Source organism: Monodelphis domestica, chromosome 3 (assembly GCF_027887165.1).
Source record: "Monodelphis domestica isolate mMonDom1 chromosome 3, mMonDom1.pri, whole genome shotgun sequence".
In the NCBI taxonomy this organism is placed as follows: Eukaryota; Metazoa; Chordata; class Mammalia; order Didelphimorphia; family Didelphidae; genus Monodelphis; species Monodelphis domestica.
This window is the reverse complement of record NC_077229.1, coordinates 486690418-486707314: the sequence shown is the minus strand read 5'-3', so window position 1 is coordinate 486707314 and position 16897 is coordinate 486690418.

Genomic DNA, 16897 nt, shown 5'->3' with positions numbered 1-16897 from the left:
TTAATATGGTGAAAATGACAGTCCTACCTATATTAATTTACCTATTCAGTGCTATAGCAATCAAAATACACCAAAATTTATTTCAAAGAACTGGAAAAAATAACAACAAAGTTCATCTTTGAAGAACAAAAGGCCAAGAATATGAAGGGAATAAATGAAAAAAAAAGAAAAGAAGGAGGCCTGACTGTACTAACTATTCTAAAAAGTGATAATCATTCAAACAATCTGGAAATGACTAAGAAATAGAATAGTGGAGGGATGGAATAGGTTAGACAACCAAGACTTGGCAATTAGTGTTCATAGCAACTTAGTGTTTGATAAACCCAAAGATCCATGCTTTGTAGGGAAGAACTCACTATTTGACAAAAACTACCAGGAAAACTGGAGAGCAGTATGGCAAAGATTAGGCATAGATCAACATCTCATACCATACACCAATATAAAATAAAAATGGATACTTGATCTGGAAATAAAAGGTAACATCATGAACAAATTTGGGGAACATGGAAAAGTTTACTTGTAAGACTTATGGTTAAGTGAAGAATTTATGGTCAAACAAGACAGCAAACATTATGAAAATGAAACAGATAATTTTGGTTATATTAAATTAAAAAGGTTTTGTACAAATATAACCAATGCAACAAGACTGGAAGGGAAATAAAAAACTTGGGAAAAATTTTTATAGCAAATGCCTAACAAAAGTCTCATTTCTCAAATACATAGAGAACTGAGTCAAATTTATAAGAATACAAAGCATTCTCCAAACCAAAAAAAAAAAATAGTCAAAGGATAGGAACAGACAATACGCAAATGAGGAAATTAAAACTATCCATAATCATCTGAAAAAATGCTCCAGACCACTATAGATTAAAGAAATGCAATTAAAACAACTCTGGGATACTGCCTTAAAACTATCAGATTGGCTAAAATGATCAAAAAGGAAAATGATCAGTGTTGGAGGGGATATGGGAAAATTGGGACACCAATACACTGTTGGTGGAACTGTGAACTGATACAATCATTCTGGAGAGTAATATGAAGCCATGTACAAAGGGTCTCAAAACTATACACACTCTTGGACCTAGCTACACCACTAATGGGTCTGTAACCCAAAAAGATCAGAGATAAGGGAAAAGGAGTTACCTATTCCAAAATATTTTTAGCAGTTTTTTTATGGTGGCAAAGAACTGAAAACTGAAGGGTAGTCCATCACTGGGAGAATGGATGAACAAGTTGTGGCATTTGGTTGTAATGAAATACTATTGTACCATAAGGAATGATGGAAGGGATGAATTCAGAAAAATCTAGAAAGGCATATGAACTGATGCAAAGTGAAGTGAGCAGAACCAGAAAGATATATAGTAATAGAAATATTATATGATGATCAATTTTAAAGACCTAAACTATTTTCAGCAAAGCAATTCTCCAAGATAACCACTAGGGACTCTTGATGAAAATGCTATCTAGAGCCAAAGAAAGAACTATTGGAATCTGAGTGTAAATCAAAGTATGCCATCTTCCACCATATTTCCTTCATAAGATTCCTATTGTATGTGTGATATGTGTCTTATATCATGACATGAGAAATATTGAAATATATATTACATGAGAGTACCAATAGAACCCATGCAGACTATTCACTACCTCAGGGAGGGAAAGAATGAAAGGAGGGGGGGAATCTGAATTTTAAAATGTCAAAGTGTTTCTACATGTAACTGAAAAAAAATACTTACTTTGTTCCAATTTTTGCTCTGATGCTTTGATGTTTTCTTCCATGATACAGTGGGTGCAGGGCTATTCCTTACATGCAAGCAGCAAGAGCTAAGGCTTCTATTTTCTCCTTTATTTCAGGAGGCAATAGGGAGTGGTCACTACTCTTCTGCCTTGGTATCTAGTCTCAAGTTATTAAATTGGTATGTGAGGCAGGGGTAAGAATTCCATTTCTTTAATGAAAAACTCAAAACTCTGAGGTACCACCTCAAACCCAACAGATTGGCTAACATGACAGCAATGGAAAGTAATGAATGTTGGAGGGGATGTGGCAAAGTAGGGACATTAAAGCATTGCTGGTGGAGTTGTGAATTGATCCAACCATTCTGAAGGGCAATTTGGAACTATGCCCAAAGGGCGCTAAAAGACTCCCCAAAGAGATCATAAGGAAAAAGACATGTACAAGCATATTCATAGCTGGGTTCTTTGTGGTGGCAAAAAATTGAAAAATGAGGAGATGCCCTTCAATTGGGGAATGGCTGAACAGATTGTGGTATAGGTTGGTGATGGAATACTATTGTACTAAAAGGAATAATAAAGTGGAGGAATTCCATGGAGACTGGAACAACCTCCAGGAAGTGATGCAGAGTGAGAGGAGCAGAACCAGGAGAACATTGTACACAGAGACTGACACATTGTGGTACAAGAGAACATAATGAACTTCTCCAGTAATGGCTTTACAATGTCCCTGAACAACCTGCAACAATCTACGAGAAAAAAAAAAAAACAATCCTCAAGCAGAGGACAAACTGTGGGAGTAAAAACACCAAGAAAAAGCAATTGCTTGACTACAGAGGTTGAGGGGACATGATCCAGGAGAGACGCTAAATGAGCGCCCTAATGCAAATACCAACAACAAGGAAATGGGTTAGAAACAGGAACACATGTGATTTTGTGTGGATGCCCTTCAATTGGGGAATGGCTGAACAAATTGTGGTATATGTTGGTGATGGAATATTATTGTGCTCAAAGGAATAATAAAGTGGAGGAATTCCATGGAGACTGGAACAACCTCCAGGAAGTGATGCAGAGTGAGAGGAACAGAACCAGGAGAACCTTATACACAGAGTTGGAACTCAGTAGAATTGCATTGGCTATGGGAGAGGGTTGGGAGGAGAGGAGGGAAATAGCATGAATCATTTAACCATCGGAAAATTTTCTAAATTAATTAATTAAAATTTTTCAATAAAAATTAAAAATAAAGAAATCCATTTCTTTGAACTCCTCAGATACAGGTGCTATAAAAATGGATAAAATTTAAAAATACATCTAGAGGCAGTAATGGTGATGGAGAAGAAGTAATGCCTTGGTGCACCTAATCTTTGTCTCCTGGAAACATCAAACTTCTACGGGATACCCTTCAACCTTATACTTTCAGTTCCTACCACAAATACTTTAAAGATTAATCCTCTGGAGGAATGATGTTTCACCTTTTGGGCCAGCCCTGACCTTTAGGACCCATTGAAGGGGTGAGGGGAGGCTACTTTCATCATTTCCAGAGGTTGTCCACAAAGCATGTAGCTTGTAAAATGAGACCTGGCCCTCTCTACAGCATGCACACCTCATCCCATTCACAAAGGGAGCTCTGGCTTGACAAGCTCCCCTAGGAGAGGTCTAGTTCAGCCAGAGGGAGAACACAGCATTCAGAGTGCAAGGTTTCCCCCCACTCCCCAGGCTGGGCTTCGATCAATGTTTGGCTTGTGTTCTCTCAATCTAACTCATTCATGAAGTCTCTAACAGAGACTTGGATCCAGTTAACAAAGGGCTAGAAAAAATGAATCATTGTTTCTATGGTGTAAAAAAGCACAAGTGAGGAAATCTAATAAATGCTTCCATTCAGTTTAGATAGTGGAAAGAATTAAATTGGTTGGAACCTAGATCAAAGCTCATTAATCTTGCATCAACTGTTAGACAGCCCCAGATAAAATCAGAAAGGGTCTTTTCTGGGTTCTCTTTGTTGCTGCTACTGCTGTTGAAATTATTCAGGTGATGTGAGATCATATCTCAATATAGAAAGAGAAAATCAAGTCCAGAGTGTATTAGAGCTGATAGTGGAGTGTTGGTGGGAATGGAGCTGGGGGCAGAATCTTCCAAGTCTCCAACATAAACCCAGTTTATGTGAACACATATTTTCAGTATGAGCTCACAAGACATCCTAGCAAATTTCTCCATCTCTAATTGAGTTATATGGTCATGATGTGGCACATCCCCTTCAGATAAAGAAGAGAATTTTAGTCTTCTAGTTACATTCACTGATATCATGTCACAACAACTGTGGGCAAATGTCAGCTCCCAAGTATGCCACTGTGGGCTAAGCTGTGCATGTTCTCAATTAACAAGAAAGAGCCCAGGCTGTTCAACAGGGCAACTCTGTAACTCTGAATGGGTGTGGGGCAAAATAAGGAACAGAGGCATTAGAGAGGGATGGAAGGCTAGGAAGACTTAACTGAGAAGGATGCCAGAGCTTGGACCGTTGGTCCTACAATTCCCTGAATGTGCCTTGTAGTGGATTTAATAACACGGACTGAGGAAGAATGAACTAAGTTTAGTTAATTGGTTAATTAATTAAAGGATTACATTTAGATTCATTTAATAGAACATTTTGATAATACAGGTCTCCCTCCCCAACCAATTGAGTAATTTTTTTTCTTAAAGAAAAAAGATCATGTCTCAAATATAAAAATAAAATAAAAAATAAGATCATGTCTCCCTATCTCATTCTGGCTGGAAGTACAAAAGCTAAGTGCAGGGGTAATCTCTCTCTATTCTTTGGCAAGGATCTTTGACCTTCTCTGTTTCTGGTCCTAGACCCTTTGTCCCTTAGGCAACTTGTTGGCTCCTCACTCTATGGAGACTTATTATATTAATGTTGAACTTAGTATAGACATCTTATCATAGGATCAGTGAATATACACATACATATGTGTTTGTATCCATATAGATACACATATACATGCATATAAGTATATACATAAGTATATATACATATATATGAATGTGTCTATATAAATATATACATAAATATCTATCCATCCATTAATCCATCTATCCATCTATCTATCTATCTATCTATCTATCTATCTATCTATCTATCTATCTATCTATCTTTCTCTCTCTCTCTCTCCATCTTTCTATCTATCTATCCATCAATATTTCTATGTATGTATGTATCCATATTTCTATCTATCTATCTATCTATCTATCTATCTATCTATCTATCTATCTATCTCTATCCATCTTTCTATCTATCTATCCATCAATATTTCTATGTATGTATGTATGTATGTATGTATCTATCTATCTATCTATCTATCTTTCTATGTATCTATGTATCCATGTATCTATGTATGTATGTATGTATGTATGTATGTATGTATGTATCTATCTATCTATCTATCTATCTATCTATCTATCTATCTATCTATCTATGTGTCCATCTGTCTGTCTATGTATCTATCCATCCACTCATCCATCTATCCATCCATCCATCCATCTATCTATCTATCTATCTATCTATCTATCTATCTATCTATCTATTTATCATCTATCTATTTACCTATTTACCTTGTGTCACATATCTGTAAGTACACTTTTAGATATATGTTATCATGCCTGACTTTCATAGTGTTTAGTATAGAATATATAATTATATATTAATATATCTACATATCTACATACACATATACCTTTGTATGTGTTATTGTATATATGTGTGTGTGTGTTCTAAATATTTGGTTCATAAGTCTAATACCTTACTGTTGCATGGAAATAACTGTTTCCCAGAGACTAGACCAGAGATTGCAAGGACATATATGTCCAACCAAGATGAAAAGCATCCAAGTACTAGCTTAGATCAGAGAGGTATAGGATCATAAGTTTGGACAACATACTATAAATTGTTTTTGCCACAACTCATAAAACTGTCTGCTAGATATGGAGGGGTTGTGAACTTCATTGGGGTGGGTGGGATACCTTCAGGGGTGTTGTGAGACTCAAAAGTGATAATAGATGTAAAGCACTTTATAAACCTCTAAGCATTATGTAAATGCAAATTATTATTATTGTTATTATAGCTTCCAGTCACCTGGCCTCCAGCTCATAATGACTTCATCCTCTGAGCCTCCCACTGAATTCAAACAATGTTTAGAGAGCAATACAGAGGGGTGGTGGTAAATATTTAACAATAGAACTCTCCAGAAAAAAAAAATACATATACTTTTAAACTTAATCTGCATTATTAACACTTCCTTATGTTTAGACAATCAACAAAGCAACAAATCAAGCCCTGATTGCAGTGATTTTTATTTCTGAGGCATAAATGCTTACACTAAAAATTTAACAAAGATCTTACATGCTAGCTAGAGTTTCCTCTAATACACCCCTGGCTGCTCAAATCCACACTGAAGAAATCACAGATCTTTACTGCTTTGTGTCATTGTTGTAGTTTGGAAGGGTCAGTTTGTTTTTCTGGGACAGTCTTTTTCTAATAAGTTATCTTTAATCCAGAAACACTCCCCTTTCTCTTTCATGAGCATCTCACCCCATTCCAGAAACTTCCATCTTTCATTCTACTTTGCTGCTTCTTTAAGTTTCCCTATCTATGACTTCTGATGTGGTACACCAATAGTAGGCATCTGACTGAGATCTTACCCCTCATCACAAAATACTTGGCCCTCTTTAGCATTTCTGACCCTTTCTCATAAAGAATGAGAGATGTTGGTATGACAAAATGTCAAATCCTGGGAGCAGCCTCTTGGGAGATGATAGTGTCCTCCATCTTCCTGTTCTAGAACCCAAGAACCTCTCTGGAATCTGGTTAGATTTTTGTCCCATATCCTTGACCTCACTCAGTTACTGGAATTGGAACTCATAAACCCCATCCACATCGGACTTTCTCTTGCTCTTATTTTTTCTAGGCAAAAATCACATGGTTTTCCCTTGTGAAACAAATTAAATAAATGAACCTATTTCTTCTAGCCTTGACACGATCATCTAATTTTCTCTAAAAGTCCCTTTTGAATCCTAGTAATAAACCATCGCGTTTATGTTGTGGTCATGATATTTCTCCACTAGTTTTGGGAAGGGCAGCTCCTATGTCTCCTGATATTGGATAGCTGATATTGAAGTATATGGGCTGTCCATTGGTTGTCTGTGGCTCTCATGACATGATCTGCCAACTTCTGATGACTTCTTTTGTGCCCTTCTTATAGAAACTTTCTCATGAATAATATAGTTCAGCCTATTCCTATAGTAATAACATTATTATTATGTGATATCTGATATAATATAATATATGTATTAATGTAATAATATACTACATGTAATAATGCCTAGTATTTGCATAGCACTTTAATGCTTTTAAAGCATTTTATAAATATTACCTTATTTTTCCTTATAATAACTTAGATGCAGGTGCTACTAATATCACTTCAATTTTACAGATGAAGAAACTGAGGCACAAAGAAGTTAGGTGACTTGCCTAGTGTCACATAGCTAGAAAGTAGATGAGTCTGGTTCTGAACTCCTCCTGATTCCAAACATAGCACTCTTTCTACTCTACCACCTAGCTGCCTCCTCATTGTCATTTGTGTGACTCAACTTTAAATCTTTGGAGATGATGGAGTTCCATGATTTAGAGTCACATGACATTGCCACAAAAATACAGTTTTTCAAAAGATAGACCTTCATTTCAGGGAGATGTTTGGAATTTTCCAAAGACCAGCTCACTCTTGTCTTCATGCTCAGTTTGAGATTATACAGCAGACTACATCTTTACAAGGTGCATAATTGACCACGAAGTATAGAAAATACACTGTGCTTATTGTTTGTTGACTATAAAATAGTACTTAATTATACAGAGAAAACTGACACGTAAAAGACTCTTTACCAATAAGGTTTCTCCCATATATGCATCAGAAGCATAAAAGCTCAATGAGAGCAGACTTTTAGCTCTTTTGTAACCCCAGCATTCAGCAGAGAGCCTGTAGGTGCTTACTAAATGTTTATTGATTGATTGATGAGCCTCCAAATATAATCACCAAAGGTGCTTGCCATCATCATGGAGGATATCTACTACAAAGTCATAATACGAATTCCCTATAGATAGTGAAGTCCTCCACATATTCTAAATTCAAACACTTCAGGATCTCCCAAGTTAGATCCATAGTCACTTAAAAAAATCACCTCTTAGCTTCCATCTTACAATAAATATTGTGTATTGGTTCCAAGGCAGAAGAGTGGTAAGGGCTAGGCAATGGGGGTTAAATGATCTACTCAGGGTATACAGCTAGGAAGTGTCTGAGGTCAGATTTGAACCCAGGATCTCCTGTCTTTAGGTCTGACTTTCAATCCAATGAACCACCTAGCTGTTTCCTCCATAATTGGTTTTAAAAGTTTTGTCTGATTATCCACATAGAAAAAAATGAATGAAGAATGCCCACTGTCCAGACTAAAATATATAGTTAGATAGACAACCAGTGGAGCTAGTACATCAGTATAACTGAATGAATGAAAAATCATTTATTATGCACTTACTCTGTGTTAGGCAATGGGCTGATCACTAGAGATACAAATAAAATGATACAGAGGGCAGAATTTTAAATATAACTAATTCTACCCCCCTCCTTTTTCTCTCAGTGTCTCTGTGAGAGTGTCACTCTTTCTCTGTGTCTCTGTCAGCCTTTATCTCTCCCTCTCTCTCTCTCTCTCTCTCTCTCTCTCTCTCTTTCTCTGTCTCTCCCTCCCTCTCTTTCTCTGTCTCTCTCTGTCCCTCTCTCTGTCTCTGTCTCTGTCTCTCTCTGTTTCTCTCTCTCTCTCTCTCTCTCTCTCTCTCTCTCTCTCTCTCTCTCTCTCTCTCTCTCTCTCTCCTATATCCCTCTCTCTCTCTGTCTCTGTATCTCTCCCTCTCTTTCTCTGTCTCTTTCTCTCCTCTCTCTCTCTCTCTCTTTCTCTCTCTCCCTCTCTCTCTTTCTTTGACTCTGTCTCTCTCTGTTTCTCTGTCTCTCTGTCTCTGTCTCTCTCTCTGCCTCTGTCTATCTCTCTCTCTCTCTGGCTCTGTCTATCTCTGTCTCTCTCTGTCTCTGTTTCTGTCTCTCTGTCTGTCTGTCTTTGTCTCTGTCTCTGTCTCTGTCTGTCTGTCTGTCTGTCTGTCTGTCTGTCTCTCTCTCTCTCTCTCTCTCCCTCTGTCTCTCTCCTTCTCCTCCCCTCTGGTTTTCCTCTTAGAATTTCCTTGAGGGCATGGACTGCATATATAATTATATTTTTCTATATATGTGTGTATACATGTATTATGTCTGTGTGTGTTTGGGTATGTGGTGACCAGGGAAGGGAATTTGATCTGGGAAATCATATGACTATCTAATGGGGCCATGGGGTATTCAATTAGGTTACTGCAAGCAGAATAGGCTAGATAACACACTACCTAGAGAAGATGGCCACATAGCATGGGATGGTATGAGGCTGGCTAGATAGAGTGAAAAAACTAGGTGACTTTGCATTCCCTCCCTCATCAGTTCAGCTCAGCCCCCAAAGCAAGACTTCCAAACCCGAGTAGACTATCTTCCCCAGGGAAGTTTGGTCCTAAGGGTACTAGTTATATATCTTAGATACTACAGATGGGCAGTGATTGGGTCTCATAGAGTTCATGGTGCAATTTTTAAAAACTGGGGTCTGATATGGGTTGTTCCAATTCTTTATGTGGTCTCTGAGTTAGACCCAGAAGAAGCTTCCTTCTATTGCTTTTCTCTGAAGTTATTAATTTAGGACTATTGAAGATAGCGGGTTAGAGAAAGCTAAAATTCAGATGTCTGGAAACCCTTCCCTACCAAACTCAAACTATATGCTCCTAGGGCACCGAAATTCAAAACGAACAATAGCATAGACCCCAGGAATCCTCCTCCTGGACCTGGATCAAAAGGTATGGCCCCCCAAAAGCCAAAACCCAAGATCACTCGGACCTAAGGGGTAGGCAGAAGGAAGGTCCCAGGACCCATCCCCCCCCAACCCAGAGCGCTGAGTCCGAGGGAGCAGAGGGAACCTCAGAGCCTCAGGGCCGGCTATTCTAAAGGCCTCTTCCTGAAAACAACCTGACTCAGTCGAGGGGTCACCCAACATAGAGAGCAGGGAAACAGAGAGAGACGGGGGCTGTAACCCCCTGGGTGGCTCCTTCCATCTGAGTCTCATGGAAGGTCCCTGCCTCAAGGCATACTCAGTTCAACCCAATGAAAGTCAATCCTATCAGGAGCCCTCGGAGCTCCAGGAAGCCGCGGCTCCTACCCCCTCAGAGTGTAGGCTATTCTGGCCAGCTAAGGCACTGAAACAAACACCTCGCAGAGAGTACCAAGCCAGGCTCAGAGCATGGAAGTAAGGCAACGGAGAAGCATCGGGAGGGAACTGAGGAGGGCAGTAATATGGAAACACCAGCAATTCCTGGCTTCCCCAGGAAGACAGAACAGCTGAGGAGAACGGACAATCTGCCAAGGGCTAAAACCTCTGAATACCAGACAGAAATAAGAAAAGCTAGACCTCCCCACTCAGATAGAGATGGCAAACTCCACAGAAGCACAAAAGCCTCAAAATTCCAAGAAAAACAACAAGAAGGGGGCAACTTTGGACACATTTTATGGAGCAAAAATACAAAATACAGAGGAAATAAAAGAGAAAACACAAGCAAATGCTCCGAAACATTCCAAAGGAAATGGAAACTCTCCACAAACCCATGAAGAATTGGAATTGGAAAGGATCAAAAAGATGGAAGCCTTCTGGGAGGAAAAGTGGGAAATAATGCAAAATAAATTCATGCATCTACAAAACCAGTTTGACCAAAGTGAAAAGGAAAACCAGGCTTTAAAGGTCAGAATTAGGCAACTCGAAGACAATGAGCAAGAATTAATAAAGCAAAGCCAAAAGACCAAGAAATTAGAAGAGAAAATAACATATCTCACTGACAAGGTCATAGACTTGGAAAATAGAGGGAGAAGAGACAATTTAAGAATAATTGGACTACCAGAAAAGCCAGAAATAAATAGCAAACTCGACATCGTAATACAAGATATAATCAAGGAAAATTGCCCAGAGATCCTAGAACAAGAGGGCAATACAGGCACTGAAAGAGTTCACAGAACACCCTCTACACTAAATCCCCAAAAGACAACTTCAAGGAATGTAATTGCCAAATTCCAAAGCTTTCAAGCAAAAGAAAAAATCTTACAAGAAGCCAGAAAAAGACAATTTAGATATAAAGGAATGCCAATCAGGGTCACACAAGAACTTGCAAGTTCTACTCTGAATGATCGTAAGGCATGGAACATGATTTTCAGAAAGGCAAGAGAGCTGGGCCTTCAACCAAGAATCAGCTATCCATCAAAACTGACTATATACTTCCAGTGGAAAGTATGCGCATTCAACAAAATAGAAGATTTCCAAGTTTTTGCAAAGAAAAGACCAGAGCTCTGTGGAAAGTTTGATATCGAAAAACAAAGAACATGGAATACCTGAAAAGGTAAATATGAAGGAAAGGGAAAAGGAGAAAAATGTTATCTTTTTCTTTTATTCAAACTCTCTTCTATAAGGACTACATTTATATCAATCTATGTATATTAACATGTGGGGAAAATGTAATGTGTAAATAGGGGGAAAAGAAAGACTAAATAGAGTAATCTTTCTCACACAAAGATTCATACTGGAAGGGGAGGGGAAGAAAACTCCTATAAGAAGGAGAGGAAGAGAGTTTTTACTTAAACCTTACTTTCAGGGAAATCAACTCTGAGAGGGAAAAACATCCAGATCCATTGGGATCTTGAATTCTATCTTACCCAACAAGGGAAGGGAGAAGGGAAAACCAAGGGGGGTAGGGGAGAGGGAACACAAAAAAGGGAGGGAAGAAGAGGGGGAGGGGGAGGGAACAAAAAGGTAGGGACTAGAAAGGGAAACATATGGGACTGATTTAAAGTAAATCACTGGACTAAAAGGTAGAGCTGAAAAAGAAAGGTTAGAATTAGGGAAGGATATCAAAATGCCAGGGAGTCCACAAGTGACAGTCATAACTTTGAACGTGAATGGGATGAACTCACCCATAAAACGTAGATGAATACCAGAATGGATTAGAATCCCAAACCCTATCATATGTTGCCTTCAAGAAACACACATGAGGCGGGTAGACATCCACAAGGTCAGAATTAAAGGATGGAGTAAGACCTTCTGGGCCTCAACTGACAGAAAAAGGCAGGAGTGGTAATCATGATATCTGATAAAGCCAAAGCAAAAATAGACCTGATCAAAAGGGATAGGAAAGGTAATTATATTTCATTAAAAGGGACTTTAGATAATGAGGAAATATCACTAATCAACATGTATGCACCAAATAATATAGCACCCAAATTTCTAATGGAGAAACTAGGAGAATTGAAGGAAGAAATAGACAGTAAAACCATATTAGTGGGAGACTTGAACCAACCATTATCAAATTTAGATAAATCAAATTAAAAAAAATAAATAAGAAAGAGGTAAAAGAAGTGAATGAAATCTTAGAAAAATTAGAATTCATAGACATATAGAGAAAAATAAATAGGGATAAAAAGGAATACACCTTCTTCTCAGCACCACATGGCACATTCACAAAGATTGATCATATATTAGGTCACAGAAAAATGGCACACAAATGCAGAAAAGCAGAAATAATAAATGCAGCCTTTTCAGATCACAAGGCAATAAAAACAATGATCAGTAATGGTACATGGAAAACCAAATCAAAAACTAATTGGAAATTAAACAATATGATACTCCAAAATCGTTTAGTTAGAGAAGAAATCATAAAAACAATTAATAATTTCATCGAGGAAAATGACAATGGCGAGACATCCTTTCAAACCTTTTGGGATGCAGCCAAGGCAGTAATCAGAGGTAAATTCATATCCCTGAATACATATATTAACAAACTAGGGAGAGCAGAGATCAATCAATTGGAAATGCGAATAAAAAAACTCGAAAGCGATCAAATTAAAAACCCCCAGCAGAAAACCAAAATAGAAATCTTAAAAATTAAGGGAGAAATTAATAAAATCGAAAGTGATAGAACAATTGATTTAATAAATAAGACAAGAAGCTGGTACTTTGAAAAAACAAACAAAATAGACAAAGTACTGTTCAATCTAATTTAAAAAAGGAAAGAAGAAAAGCAAATTAACAGCATCAAAGATGAAAAGGGGGATAGCACCTCTGATGAAGAGGAAATTAAGGTAATCATTAAAAATTACTTTGCCCAATTATATGGCAATAAATACACCAATTTAGGTGATATGGATGAATATATACAAAAATACAAACTGCCTAGACTAACAGAAGAAGAAATAGAATTCTTAAATAATCCCATATCAGAAAATGAAATCCAACAAGCCATCAAGGAACTCCCTAAGAAAAAATCCCCAGGGCCCAACGGATTCACAAGTGAATTCTATCAAACATTCAGAGAACAGTTAATCCCAATACTATACAAACTATTTGACATAATAAGCAAAGAGGGAGTTCTACCAAACTCCTTTTATGACACAAACATGGTACTGATTCCAAAACCAGGCAGGTCAAAAACAGAGAAAGAAAACTATAGACCAATCTCCCTAATGAATATAGATGCAAAAATCTTAAATAGGATACTAGCAAAAAGACTCCAGCAAGTGATCATCAGAAGGGTCATCCACCATGATCAAGTAGGATTCATATCAGGGATGCAGGGCTGGTTCAATATTAGGAAAACCATCCACATAATTGACCACATCAACAAGCAAACCAACAAGAACCACATGATTATCTCAATAGATGCAGAAAAAGCCTTTGATAAAATACAACACCCCATTCCTATTAAAAACACTAGAAAGCATAGGAATAGAAGGGTCGTTCCTAAAAATAATAAAGAGTATATATCTAAAACCATCAGCTAATATCATCTGCAATGGGGATAAACTAGATGCATTCCCAATAAGATCAGGAGTGAAACAAGGATGCCCATTATCACCTCTACTATTTGACATTGTTCTAGAAACACTAGCAGTAGCAATTAGAGAAGAAAAAGAAATTGAAGACATCAAAATAAGCAAGGAGGAGACCAAGTTATCACTCTTTGCAGATGACATGATGGTCTACTTAAAGAATCCTAGAGATTCAACCAAAAAGCTAGTCAAAATAATCAACAACTTTAGCAAAGTTGCAGGATACAAAATAAACCCACATAAGTCATCAGCATTTCTATATATCTCCAACACAGCCCAGCAGCAAAAACTAGAAAGAGAAATCCCATTCAAAATCACCTTAGACAAAATAAATTACCTAGGAATCTATCTCCCAAGACAAACACAGGAACTATATGAACACAACTACAAAACACTCTCCACACAACTAAAACTAGACTTGAGCAATTGGAAAAACATTAACTGCTCATGGATAGGACAAGCCAATATAATAAAAATGACCATCCTACCCAAACTTATTTATCTATTTAGTGCCATACCCATGGAACTCCCAAAAAATTTCTTTACTGATTTAGAAAAAAACCATAACAAAGTTCATTTGGAATAACAAAGGATCAAGGATATCCAGGGAAATAATGAAAAAAAAAACACAAATGATGGGGGCCTTGCAGTCCCAGACCTCAAACTATATTACAAAGCAGCAGTCATCAAAACAATTTGGTACTGGCTAAGAGACAGAAAGGAGGATCAGTGGAATAGACTGGGGGCAAGAGACCTCAGTAAGACAGTATATGATAAACCCAAAGATCCCAGCTTTTGGGACAAAAACCCACTATTCAATAAAAACTGCTGGGAAAATTGGAAGACAGTGTGGGAAAGATTAGGAATTGATCAACACCTCACACCCTACACCAAGATAAATTCAAAATGGGTGAAAGACTTAAACATAAAGAAGGAAACCATGAGTAAATTAGGTCAACACAGAATAGTATACATGTCAGACCTTTGGGAGGGGAAAGACTTTAAAACCAAGCAAGACATAGAAATAGTCACAAAATGTAAAATAAATAATTTCGACTACATCAAATTAAAAAGCTTTTGTACAAACAAAACCGATGTAACTAAAATCAGAAGGGAAACAACAAATTGGGAAAAAAATCTTCATAGAAACCTCTGACAAAGGTTTAATTACTCAAATTTATAAAGAGCTAAATCAATTGTACAAAAAATCAAGCCATTCTCCAATTGATAAATGGGCAAGGAACATGGATAGGCAGTTCTCAGATAAAGAAATCAAAACTATTAATAAGCCCATGAAGAAGTGTTCTAAATCTCTTATAATCAGAGAGATGCAAATCAAAACAATTCTGAGGTATCACCTCACACCTAGCAGATTGGCTAACATGACAGCAGCAGAAAGTAATGAATGCTGGAGGGGATGCGGCAAAGTAGGGACATTAATTCATTGCTGGTGGAGTTGTGAATTGATCCAACCATTCTGGAGGGCTATTTGGAACTATGCCCAAAGGGCGACAAAAGAATGTCTACCCTTTGATCCAGCCATAGCACTGCTGGAGCTGTACCCCAAAGAGATAATGGAGAAAAAGACTTGTACAAGAATGTTCATAGCTGCGCTCTTTGTGGTGGCCAAAAATTGGAAAACGAGGGGATGCCCATCAATTGGGGAATGGCTGAACAAATTGTGGTATATGTTGGTGATGGAATACTATTGTGCAAAAAGGAATAATAAAGTGGAGGAGTTCCATGGAGACTGGAACAACCTCCACGAAGTGATGCAGAGCGAGAGGAGCAGAACCAGGAGAACATTGTACATAGAGACTAATACACTGTGGTATAATTGAACGTAATGGATTTCTTCATTAGTGGCGGTGTAATGTCCCTAAACAATCTGTAGGAATCTAGGAGAAAAAACACTACCCATAAGCAGAGGACAAACTGTGGGAGTAGAAACACCGAGGAAAGGCAACTGCCTGACTACAGTGGTTGAGGGGACATGACAGAGGAGAGACTCTAAATGAACACTCTAATGCAAATACTAACAACATGGCAATGGGTTCAAATCAGGAACACATGTGATACCCAGTGGAATCATGCGTTGACTATGGGGGGTTGGGGGGGAGGAAAAGAAAATGATCTTTGTCTTTAATGAATAATGCTTGAAAATGATGAAATAAAATATTATAAAATTAAAAAAAATTAGGACTATTGATTGCATTGGGAGGGGGAAGGGAAGGAGGAAGCAGGCAAGGATAACAGTAGTCTTAGTTGGGAGTAAGTTATGGAGATATTGGATCTTTCTATGAAAATTTAGAGGAACTGACAATGAATTTGAGTGCTCTGAAAGAAAGAGGTCTCTGATCTTCACTGATCTTTCTTCACTGACCTTTCATCCCTGGTGGTCCGTTATTTCTGGTGTCAGGGACATTGATCCCTTATGTAATTTTTTAAACCTATTTATTTCTGTTAATTAAAATAAATAGCTAATTACCTTCCCTCCTTTCCCCCACCTAAGCCCTTTACTTAGATAATAACCTCCTAACAACAGTTTGGGAGTGTCCACACAAAGCAGATCAATCAGATTCCTACAAAAGTGCCTCACTATTGCTCTCTTCTTCCAAGAAAAAGATATAAGGGGTGGGGGGCAGCTAGGTGTCTTAGTCGATAGAGGCCAAATCTTGGGTTCTAATCTGGCCTCTATCTATGCTGCCCTAAAATAGGAACCTGACTTATGTACTTAGACCTAGTAAATCATATACATACTATGAAAGTATAGACCTAGTAAAGGTGTCATGACTTGTCTTTGCATCTCTCTTAGTAGCTCACATAGGTTTTGCACAGACTAAATGTTTTAACGAGTGTTTTATAGGTGGCAGATAGGTAGCTCAGTGAGTTGAGAACCAGGGCCAGAAGACAAGAGGTCCTGGGTTCAAATTTGTGCTCAGATACTTCCTAGCTGCGTGACCCTGGAACTTAACCCCTTTGCCTAACCTTTACCACTTTTTTGCCTTGGAACCAATACTCAGTATTGATTCAAATATAAAAAGTAAGGTTTTTTAAAAAAGATTTTTATAATCTGATTTTTACCTCAATCCATACCATAGTGTCCTATAGTTGTATTATTCTCATTCCTTTTTTTTTATCAGTTC